We start from the raw sequence: 9,608 nt of genomic DNA on the forward strand, positions 1-9,608 counted from the left end.
ACCAACAAAAATGAAAGCTTCTTGACCGATTTGGACCGTACTTGGCATAGGTTGGAGGTCATAACAGAACACTACATGCAAAATTTCAGCCAAATTGTGGCTTCCAGGGGCTCAAGAGGTCAAATCGGGAGATCGGTTTATATGGGAGCTATATAATGCTATAGACCGATTTGGACCGTACTTGACACAGTTGTTGGGAGTCAAAACAGAACACTACATGCAAAATTTCAGTCAAGTCGGACACAAATTGCGGCTTGTGAGGACTCAAGAAGTCAAGTCGAGATATCGGTTTATATGGGAGTTATATCTAAATCTGAACCGATATGGCCCATTCGAAATCCTCAACGACGTACATCAAAAGTAAGTATCTGTCTCAAATTCATAGCGGCTAGCTTTATACGTTCGACCGCTATGGTGATTTCGACAGACGGACGGACGGACGAACACGGCTAAATCGACTCAGAGCGTCAAGACTATTAAGACTAAATATACTTTAAGGGGTCTTAGATTAATATTTCAAGGTGTTAGAAACGGAATGACTAAATTAGTATACCTCCATTCTTTGGTGCTGAGTATAACAAAACAATCACAATATAGAGCAATCATGTTGGTCATGTTCAAATATATTTTGCTGTTTGTTTTATACCCTCCACCATAGATGGGGATATACTAATTTCATCACTCCATTTGAAACACCTCGAAATATTCGTCTAAGGCCCCATAAAGTAGGTAAATTCTTGATAGTCATGACATTTTAAGTCGATCTAGACTTGTCCGTCCGTCTGTCTGTCGAAAACACGCAAACTTTCGGAGGCGTAAAGCTAGCCGCTTGAAATTTTGCACAAATACTTCTTGTAAGTGTAGATCGGTGAGGATTGTAAGTGGGCCAAATCGGTCCATGTTTTAACATAGCTGTAATATACGATCTTGACTCCTATTGACTCCTTGAACTTCTAGAGAGCGCAATTTTTATCCCAACTAAACTTTTGAATGAAGTGTTTCGTTAGACTTCCAACAAATGTATAAAGTATGGTCTAATTCAGTCCATATACTGATATAGGTGCCATCTAAACCGATCTTCCGATTAAACGTTTTGAGTCCCTAGAGGGCGAAATTGTTATGCAATTTTGCACATGCCGTTTTGGTACGACTTCCAACAACTGTATCGAGTATTATCTTAATTAGTCGATACTCTGATAAAGCTGCCATATAAACCGATCTCCTGATTTGACTTCTTGAGTTCTAGACGATGCAACAACTGTGCCAAGTCTGGTTCAATTCCGTCTATAGCCTGGTATAGCCGCCATATAAACCGATCTCCCGATTAGACTTCATTCACTTCTAGAGGGCGAAATTCTTATCCGATTTGACTGAAGTTTAGCATGAGGTCTTTTGTTATGACTTCTAACAACTGTTCCAAGTATGGTCTAAATCGGTTCATATTCTGATATAGCTGCCATATAAACTGATCTTCCAATTTGACTTTCTGAGTCTTGGAGGCCGCATTTATTACTTGATTTACCTGAAATTTTGGAGTTGGATATTTTTCTATGACTTCTAACAGCCATGGCAACTAAGGTCCATATCGGTCAATTACTTGATGTAGCTCATATAAAGGGTGATTTTGTAAGAACTATAGGAAAGTTTTAAAACAAACTCTTAACTTTCAGAAAAATGCCTGAAATCTTTTTTTGAATCGATAGTACGATTCATATAATTTAATATTTGAAGATTATTTCATGCCAATGTTGACCGTGACTGCGCCTCAAATGGTCCATCCGCATGTTCAATTTTGGTATACTCCTTCCAACATTTCGCCGGTATCCCACGAATAAATGCTTCAATGTTGGCTTCCAATGCGTCAATTGAAGCGGGTTTGTCTGTATGGACATGAGTTCTAACATAGCCCCACAAAAAAATAGTCTATAGGCGTTATATCGCACGATCTAGGTGGAATTGTCCGGTCCGGAATGTGAAATAAAATGTTCACCGAACTCGCCTCTCAATAAGTCCATTGTTACGCGTGCTGTGTGACATGTGGCACCGTCTTATTGAAACCACATATAACATGCAAGTCAAGCTCTTGCATTTTGGGCAAAAAAAGTTTGATATCAACTCACGATAGCGCTTACCATTCACAGTTATGTTATGATTCGCATCATCTTTGAAGAAGTACGGTCCAATGATGCCACCAGCCCATAAACCGCACCAAATTGTGACTTTGTTTGGATGCATTGGTAGCTCTTGCAATGCTTCTGGCTGATCTTCACTCCAAAATCGACAATTCTGCTTAGTTACGTACTCAGTGAGCCAAAAATGAGCTTCATCGATGGAATAGGAAAAGCGCGCGACAACAGAGCGCGTATTTTGGTAATAAAATTCAATAATTTGCAAGGGTTGTTCGTTTGTAAGAGGATTCACGGTTAAATTATAGACCAAACTGAAGATGTTTGACAGTGAAACAAACCAGTGTTGCTTAAACCAGTGTTGCCAAAAAGATAATAGCTAAAAATCACCCTTTACATATTTGAAAAAGTAATTCAAAGAACTTGACAAGTGCGATCCACGGTGGAGGGTATATAAGATTCGGCACGGCCGAACTTTGTTCGGTTTTACTAATCTTTTTTGGTATTGTAACAAAATTTTTGCAGTATCCATTTATTTTCCATTTATTATTAAAATTTTTAATTTCTTTTCAAAAACTCAAATCGAAAAATCGGATAAAATTTCATTGACTCTTAATTTCCCTTAATTAAATAACCATCCTCGTATATTCAAAATCCATTCATTATTTCAACAATGATTCCATTCGAGCCCACTACGTCACCACAACATCTCGTTATCAGCATCAGTTTCATCGGTAAAGATTAGCTGCTGCAAAATCATCACCGTCCAAAAAGTAGCACTCATATCAGCATCAATATCTTATTGGGTGTCAATTGTCAATTTGTTCTGCTTGACTGAGTTTGAGTGAACGTTTTCATTTTTTTTTTCAACGTTCATCCGTTCGTCCGTGTTATCAGTGTCTTCTCAGTTCAAAATCTATTGTTCACTCTCAATTAAATCTATGAGATATTTTGTTTCGCTATACTCTCAAATCCAAATATCACGCAATTGAAAAAAAAAATTAATAACAAAACTATAATTGAATTAATAAATGAAAAAAAAAATTGATTTCCGTTCGACAGTGAATTTTCATTGAAATTTCAAAAACTACTGATTTTTATAGAAAAATTCGAAACGTAGGAAATTTTTCATAAAACTTTTATTTGGATAGAAAGTTTCATCGAAATTCAATATTGGTCGATTGGTCGCATTGCCCTTAAAGCTTTCATCTGAGCCCCGTAATATCCGGTTGGGGAGAGTTGTGCGGTGAGAGTTCGGCCGGGCTGAATCTTGGAAAACCACCACCAAGGATTCTGCTAAAAATTTATACAAAATAATTTTAGTTGAAGGGCATATTTTTATTCTACGTACCAAACTTCAGTCAAACCAATAAAAGCTCCTAGGAACCGATCCATGATAATCGAGAGACCGGTTTATATGGGAGCTATATCAGGCGATAGACTGACTGGGACCGTAATTGCCACAGTTGTTGGAAGTCGTATCAGAACACCGCATGCAAAATTTAAGCTAAATCGGACAAATCTAAATCGCCGTCTAGATTCCAAACCGGTAAAGAATTGCGCACTCTAGAGGCTGAAGAAGTCGAGATCCAAGAACGTTTTATATGGCAGCTAAATCAAGCTATGAACCGATTTGGCCCATACATAGCATAGTTGTTGGAAGTCAAAACAAACCACCTCATTACAAAATCTCAGCTAAATCGGATGAGAACTGCGCATTGCTCAGAGATGTCAAGATCCAAAATCGGTTTATATGGCAGCTATACATGGACCGATATGGCCCATCTACAATCGCAACCGAGCTACACTAGTAGGAAGAATTTGTGCAAAATTTCAAGGGTCTAACTAACTTTGAAAGTTAGCGTGCTGTTGTCAGACAGACAGACGGACATGGCTATATCGACTAAGAATTTTAAGACGATCAAGAATATATATACCTTGTTGGGTCTAATATTTCGATGTGGTACAAACGGTGGTGGTGGGTATAAAAATCAGTTTGTGATTGTTTGTTGTTTGTCGGTTTGTTTGTTTGTTACGAATAGACTCAAAACCGCTGAAACGATTACCTTGAAATTTTCACAGATTGTGTAGGTTGGTCTGGATAGGTTATATAATTTTTTGATATCGGAAGTGGGACGGACTCTCCCCATTACATATAAAAAAACCAAACAAAATCGAAAGTGGATTGATCGGGACGATATGTGTATCAAATGTAAGGTATTGGAGAGTAGAATTCAAGTAAGGTATTAAAATTTGACTTTAAGTACCTATCGGGCTGCCCCAACCCCAAAACTTCTCCAAATAGATATATTTGACGTTCATGTCAATATGGGGCTTAAATAAAAGGCATTCGGGAGTAGATTACGAATCTGGTATACAAATTCATATCGAAGAATAGGGGTCACCCCGCCCCCAAAAAACGGCCTTTTGTTTGTAACGCTAAGAAGGAGAAGAGCTCGACCCATCGATAAGTATTCCAATCGGCTTAGATTTAGCTATGTCCGTCTTTCTGTCTGTACATGTATGCTTGTAATCAAGGTACAGGTCGCATTTGTTGTCCGATTTTCATAAAATTTCACTTTTTTGGTCCAAGGACGAACGCTATTTTGAACGAAATCCGTTTTAGATATATTTAGATATATCTCCCATATATATTTTTCAACCGATTTGACCTATTAAGGCTGTAGAAGCCAAAACTCTTTATGACATCCTAATATATGTGCAAAATTTCATCAATATCGAATCAAAATTAGGTATAGCTGCCATGTATATCTTTCCTCCGATATGCCTTTTATAGCTGGAAATGCCACAATTTTGGTCCGATTTTTACCAAATTTGGCATGAAGTGATTTTTGTGACGTCCCAATATGTGTGTAATATTTCATGAGAATCGAAGCAGATTTAGATAAAGCTCCCATATATATATTTCATACGATATGATCTTTTAAGGCTGTAGTAGCCACAATTTTGGTTCTATCCTTACAAAAATTAGCACGAGATGTTCTATTTGTCGTCCCAATACGTATGCAAAATTTCGTTAAAATCGGATCAGATTTAGATATGACTTCCATATATATCTTTCAGCTGATGTGGCCTTTTAAGGCCGTAGTAGCCAAAATTTTAGTCCGATCTTTACACAATTTAGCATTAAACGTTTTATTTGACATCTTAAATCCCATCGAAAAAGGGGAAAACCACCGCTGAAAAATTTTTCTGGTGGTTTCGCCAGGATTCGAACCCAGGCGTTCAGTGTCATAGGCCACGGTGGCCTCCACTTGTATTTATAAGACCACTCAATAACCGTGTCGAATTTGGTCCAAATCGGACCATATTTCCATAAAGCTGCTATGGGGGCATAAATGATGCATTTTTCATCGGATTCTGACGAAAGATGGTTTACATGTATACCCGAGGTGGTGGGTATCCAAAGTTTGGCCCGTCTTTTTACCTTTTTGCTTTAAAGTTACTGAAATTAACGATAGTATCGATAGTTAAGGATATTTTTTTTTTGAAAAATATCGAATGTTGCGAATATCGATAGTTTGCCATGGAGCAAATGCCAATGGAGCTCCAAAGACCCAACGGCTAACTGTGGTGGTATAATGTCGTAGCATGTTCTCTGCTACGGAAACTCCGACTAGTAGAGTGGCTGCAACAGGTATCATTACTCAACAGATTCATATTTTATCAAGTGTGTCTTCAAGCATTTGAGAGCTTTTGGGTAGTTATAACTCTTCAAAATTTTCAGCGCGAAAAAATTTACTACCAAAGCAATGATCAGCCCATGAGTAAGAAATGAATGAACGGAGAATAAACGCAAAAAGAGCTGGAATGCCACTAGAGTTCTGGGATTTTGGGATCTGGTTAAATTTTACAAAAGGGAGTGAATTCCTCGCCCCGACGAAAGACACCAATGAGCTGGAAAAGAAACTTCATGCCGTCTCTCCAGCCATGTGTTTCTTTAATCTAAGGTTTACCATTTCATCAATTCCTGCACATAGAACTACTCCATGTTTGGTGATCTAATCCATCTATAGAGCTGATTGTCTATGACAACGCGAACCACATGGTGGGGTAACCTTTCTCTTTCGAACATTTGCTGCAGTCGAACATAAACGCCTGTCTTTTTGCCGGTATTCACGCTTGTTGTATCGGCAATAATCATCACAATTGATCCCCACACATTGAACTCATCTAACACACATTCTGGTGTCCTTCTACGATTGTTTGAGCTTTTCCATCTTTTTTATTTGAGCGCAGTCAACCTTATTTCTTTGGACCACGGCCTGATATGCAACGCTTTAAAAGTGTTTGCCGTCATGCAGATAAAGCGTGCTTACCATGTACTCCTTCACCCGGACAGCTTCTTTATATATAAGCTTGTGGACTCCTGACTGACATGGGGATAGGATTTCAATGCCCTCTGCGAAAAACTGGAGGCAGACCGTTGCTGCTCCGTGGGACGACCGCTTTGCTCTTGTAACAATCAGCCCTATTCTGAATAACATTTCCCAGGGAGTTTATTCCCTAATCCCGTTTCCCTTATTTTAAACAAACATCGAAAAAGGAAATATCTCCCAGAAAAAAAGTAGCTTTTCTTAATCGATATAAAAGGAGACGGTAAAACTTGGGAAAAATTCCCCCCAAAACAAATGAAAGGGAGCTAGAATAAAAAATTATGAATTTTATTGTTTTTATAAAAAAAAGGTACCACTTCTTATTATTTACGAACAATTTAAAATGTATGAAAGTTATTTTTCACTTTTTCATCAAAATCAAGTACAAATTTGTTAGGTTTACCCCGTTTAAATGCCATTTACCCACCATATCAGATTTGCTTAAGTTTTTCAATTTAATTGCCACTCCGTTTCGAATCGGATACTTAAAGGCGGTCCCTTATCATTGAGCTTAAAGTAGAATCGGCATTTGATGATGTGCAAGAGGGCTTCCGCCTGTCCCTTAATGGAATGTTCGAGGGCAATTATTCGAAGATACTTGGCGCCACATTGAGCAGCATTTACTCCACGGAGTAAGAATAAATCCATAAGTCGCTTTTCGGCACCACTATGTCCAGCGGCCGTCCCAAACACCAAGAAAAGCGGCCGCCGCCGGGAATTGTCGATTAGATCTTCAAGTTCTAGTTCCATAAAAGTGGCCTATAGATAAAACGACGTATCAGGAAGATTACCACAGCAGTTATGACGTCGAAGGAGAAGCAAATGTTTATATTACGATTCAGCCACCTTAACTCCTTTTGGCCAGGGAAAACGCCAACTTGCAGGACGTGTGCCCCGCTTGCAACCAGTGGCAACACGATACAATTAATCCGTCTACAGGGCCACTCTGGGAGCATCCAACGATTGTTGGCTGAAGACGGAAAGTAAGAACACAGAAATATGGTGACAAGCTGTAGGCCATAATTGTTAAATACAGAAATTAAAACAAGCATTACAAAAGCAACAGTAAACATGTTTGTAAACTTTTTTTAGCAACCTTTAAAACTTATTTTTGCTTATTTTTCCATTTTATGTTCTTTTTCCAAAAAATAATAGTCAAATGTTAAGCCAAAATAAAACAGCTGAAGCAAAAGATCTGTTTTCGAAAATTCGAAATTCCCTCTCCCCATTCAATCAGAATAGGGGGATTTTATTCGAGGGAGAAATTAATTCCCTGGGATTTTATTCCCAGGAAGTTTTCAGAATTGGGCTGAATATGTTTTGCAAGGCCTGTAGGGTTATGCTTCCTTTTTCTTCTTGATGTTGCATTGTAATCCTCCCAAAGACTATCTGCTACTTTGGGAACAGTCAAGTATTGCTGAGTTGGTAAGTGTGGAAACAGTCGCTTCCATTGCCCTCTTTCGCTTGGATGGGTGGATGGTTTCAGCACCAGCAGGTTTGTCGCTGCAATAGCCAATTTGTAGTTTGTAGAAGTTGTCATCTTCTTTTTGCACATTCATTCTCCTTTTTCCTTGGTTATGTCAAACAAATCTTTCAATAAATCAAAGTTTTGTTTTTTTCTGTAGTGCGTTGTCTTTCAGAAGTTTTGTAAGTTTTGCACAAATGTCTTGATCTGATATATGCGGGAAGTTCAGTGTTTTGCTCGAAAAGAACTTAAGCTCTATAGCAATTAGATCGATCCTCTCTCTCCGTTCTTTGGTAGTGAAGTAAAGAAATTTGAAGCATCCAATGATGTGGTTTTTCAGGGGCGTGCGAATCCGTTCACTAACTGGTCCATCAACAATTGCCACGTGACATATTCGTAATGGTGCTTGATACTGGCTAGGTTCATTTTCCAGATTTCCTTGTTCTTCTTTGTGTTAAAAGAGCTCTTATTGAATGACATGTTGTATTGTATTGTATTGTATAGAGTACGAATATCCAGCGCTAGTCTATACTAAAACAGTGTGGATTTATGCCTGTCCAATTGATACCAATAGGCTCGGCATAGGGCAAGCAATACACTCGTCCGATGACCAAATCATTTTCCCCCCCTTGGCGCTCAAAATAATACGTTTTCCTCATATTTCTTTTACTAAATTCTAAAAATCAATTACAAACATGTCATTTTTGGGTATAATTTTTAAAGTTTATTCATATAATATTCAATAATTTATATATTTATATATATATATATATTGTAGGTTTTAAACTTTCCACTTCGTTCTCTTCGTTTGGTTTAAATTTGTTCTTAATTGTACATAGATCTACTAATATCGTTTCTAAAATAGAATATTCTTAATTCGTTTGTTTCATAGTATTTTGCAATGTTGTTGTTTTTTGTTTTTATTCATTATAATTACTATTATAATAATATTCTATATATATTTATATGGTATTTATAAATTAATCATTACCTTTTTGCATTTGTTTGCATTGTGTTACAAAGAACAATTCAATTTCTTTGTTTCGTGTGGTAGAAAAATTTTGCTTGGGTATGGATTTTCTTTGTCTTTGTAATACGAACAGTTGTTTTTTTTTTGGAAAAGTTTGCACAAATATTTGTTCTTCTTATATTTTATAGAAAGATTTACATGTAATGAGTATTGGGAAATAAATTAACGTAAAGAAAACTAAAAAATTTGTTTTTGATACTTTTTATGCTTAAAAATGTCTAACTCGATCAGTATCGAGAATTTGGTTTTTGCTTCTTCTCTTCTTGCTAGTGTTTGATGAAATTCATATGTTTGGTTTGCTTGGAAAATATATTTTTTGTATTATTTGAATTTTTTAAATATTTATATAGACAATACAGTATGGGGTTTTAGGTTGTTGTTTATTTTTGGGGGAAGAGGGGTCCTACATTTATTGTTGTATGTTTTTTTTTAATAATTATTTTTATAGCTAAATTATTATTGTTATATATTTATCAATTAATTCCTCTGTAATCTAAAGTTCCGTTTCTTGTAGGTTTTCTTTTTGGGTTTTAAATTTAAATATGTTTAAATTATATATATATATATATGGTATGTATATATATGTAAGT

This window comes from Stomoxys calcitrans, chromosome 4 (assembly GCF_963082655.1).
Source record: "Stomoxys calcitrans chromosome 4, idStoCalc2.1, whole genome shotgun sequence".
NCBI classification, from domain to species: Eukaryota; Metazoa; Arthropoda; class Insecta; order Diptera; family Muscidae; genus Stomoxys; species Stomoxys calcitrans.